A 2969-nucleotide genomic window follows, 5' to 3' on the forward strand; every position below is an offset into this window, starting at 1 on the left:
CACACATATTTGCGCGTCTCCACTCACTCCCCTCATAGGCGGCCGCTGCTCGACATGTTGAGCCACTCATGGCTGTCTCCACTCACTCCCCTCATAGGAATAGTGAACCGTAAAAATATTTTCAGAGTATTAGGCTTGTATCATGAATTATGTTCGCTTCTATCAATGCTTCAAGACGCAAAGCATTTTGTGTTTGCTAAGAAAACTAAGCAAATATGAAGGTAAAAGGAAATCATCAATATAATTCCGCAAAAACTACTACATGGAACGGACATGAAATGTTGCGGAAATTGCTGAATCTTGCTTTTCTGGAACAACGATATAGAGTGTTCACTACTGACTTGCACATACTTTGCAATCAGAAAAAAGCTTCATCAAGTATGTAGACGCGGTGAAAGGGAATACAACATACAAAATCTAGATACAGAATTCAAGATAATAAAGCTAGATGGAGCTAACACGACACAATATGCTTCATCGTTTAGCGGGTACTCCCATGCATATACTAAATCATATAGACATACACTTCAACCATCAGAACTATGCCAGAACTGGAACTGGTTTGTTCTTACATGTCATTTCCAGTGAGAAAAGGGGGATGCTATACATTCCAAGTCGCAAAAATTGTCTTAAAATTATAAGAAGCAAACTAAAAATTATAAATAATCAGAAGAAGTGCTCCCGCTGAGCGAAAACACATTGCATCTGAACAATGCAAAGCAACTGCAGCACATAAGCTAGCACCTTATTCATGCTTTAAAGGTGTACAGTTTGACCACCTACTCGTAGCTACTATACACATTCACAAGACATTAGGCCTTTCATGTAATATTTTTCTAGGCAAGAAAACATTGCTATATGACGTAACTCGTAGTAGTAGGTAAATTCACAAACTGTGTATGTTGTATCAATGACTCTGCTGTAATAAAACTTTGAAGCTACAATCAGATAAAGGAATAATATGAACTTCAGTTAACTGATGTAAAATAACAAAAAGAGGCATGTCTAAAGAACACAATGGAAGAATAGAAAAATGCATCTAGAAGATTACACATGATCTAATCATATACCTTGCCACCCAAAATTTTGCCTTTGTCGTATCAATGAGTTTGCTGTAAATGAGGAAGTAGTAATTTTTGCACGTACTCTAGGTGTTTTGTCATCGGTTGAACGACAAGCTTCTTCATTTTTGGAAACTACACGAACAAGACAAAACATTTGTTCACAGTAAGTTAGTAACCCTAAAGGATCTACCTACTCGGAGAAATTCATAAGAACAAACTGCATATACAGTAAAACACAACGAGCTCTGAATCAAAGTATAACTATTTGAAAATCTTTGGAGAAGATCAAACAATACATCATTGCATCACTACTCGGGGTCACTAACGGAGGCGCCAATTCCTTCGAGCTGGGGAAAGGGGAATTGAAGGTGCTCAGCAGAACTGGAAGGGGGAGAAATGAAAACCTCAAACACTACCATTTGGAGAGCAGAGGATATATATTTAGGCACTCACAGAAATAATCACCGGAGTTCCTGTACAGATACAAGTAGGTGGTGGCATCGCCGTCTTAGCTCGGTTGTCCAAGCAACACAGAATGTCCTGATCACCACACAGTTGAAATTGAAAGTGTTTGCAACTCTGCAAATTATATACATATCCAACGATTTAGTTGGGAGTTTATTCTGCACCATTTGTGAAAACACACACTCACAAGCAATTCGTTGAGTAGACACCGTGAAATAAAATTATATTGTGAAAAATACTATTTATCAAACAGGTGAAACAAACTAATCAGGTGCATCTCCGTAAGCAAAGAAAAAGGCAGACCAAAATCTATAGGATATGAGACATATATATCTCTTTGTTTATATATAGACACACACACACGTCATAATACCTTGACTTTCTTCCAGAGACTAAACATTGGTTTGTGGACTAAAAACTCAGAAAAAAAATTACCAGAATGGGTAAATGAGTAATGGAGCAAACATGCACATTACTGAGAGAGAACACATGTCCAGTGCATACAGTTATAAACAACCATACTTATATAATTTCCATGTGGGAGAAGTATATTAGGTTATGAAAGCAAGCGCCGTCGTTCGTGATTTTAACGCACACGACTGATGTCATGTCACAATGGTGCCAACCGGCTTGCCCATGACACAGCTAGATTCTGTCACCTCAATCTTTGTAATCTCATCGTCTTAGGACATGCCACATCTTGCAATGTTGTGAGTAGATGACAGATAAGATGTAGCAGTGTATAATGGAATTAGGGGTGGATCAGCAACCTGACATGCGCGGGGGAGGTACTCTACCCGCCACTTCCCATCCCTAGAGGGGGCGTGGAGGGTCGGCTACCATCACCTTGACGCTCGGCCCACGAGACTACCATAGATGTATTCTCACCTGCGTCGATGCCACGTGCACGACGCCACGACCGCGGCTGCCACATCCTGGCCTCTCCTACAAGTAAAAAAGTAAATCACACCAAAATCATCACAAAAGGCACACCAAATCAAGTTGAGAAGTGAGAGTGCAAGGGATTCATCGTACCTGCTCCGAGTAGGTCGAGACGCAATAGTAAATCCCACCGGCTGCCTTCATGTCCGTTCATGATTGGAACAGGCATGTTTCAGCCAGCTCGAGGTGCACTTACCAAGGTTGCAAATTACATGATTTACGTATATATATTGTGAGAAGAAAACCCAAAAAAACGATTGCATGTATTTTAGCGAAGTGTGCTTCTGAACCACAGCTTGGAATTGTGTAATCACGACATGACATCATGATTCCCCAAAACAATTCAGACCATAGTTAGCACAGTATGGACACCTAAATCTTGAACATTCTAAAATAATTACAATATCCTCATTTTTCTCTATTTATACCAGAAAGTAAGAAGAACCGCAAGCAATCATCAGGAAATACCAAATCTAGGGGTTACAGAAAGTCAAAGTG

Source organism: Triticum dicoccoides, chromosome 4A, assembly GCF_002162155.2.
Source record: "Triticum dicoccoides isolate Atlit2015 ecotype Zavitan chromosome 4A, WEW_v2.0, whole genome shotgun sequence".
Classification (NCBI taxonomy): Eukaryota; Viridiplantae; Streptophyta; class Magnoliopsida; order Poales; family Poaceae; genus Triticum; species Triticum dicoccoides.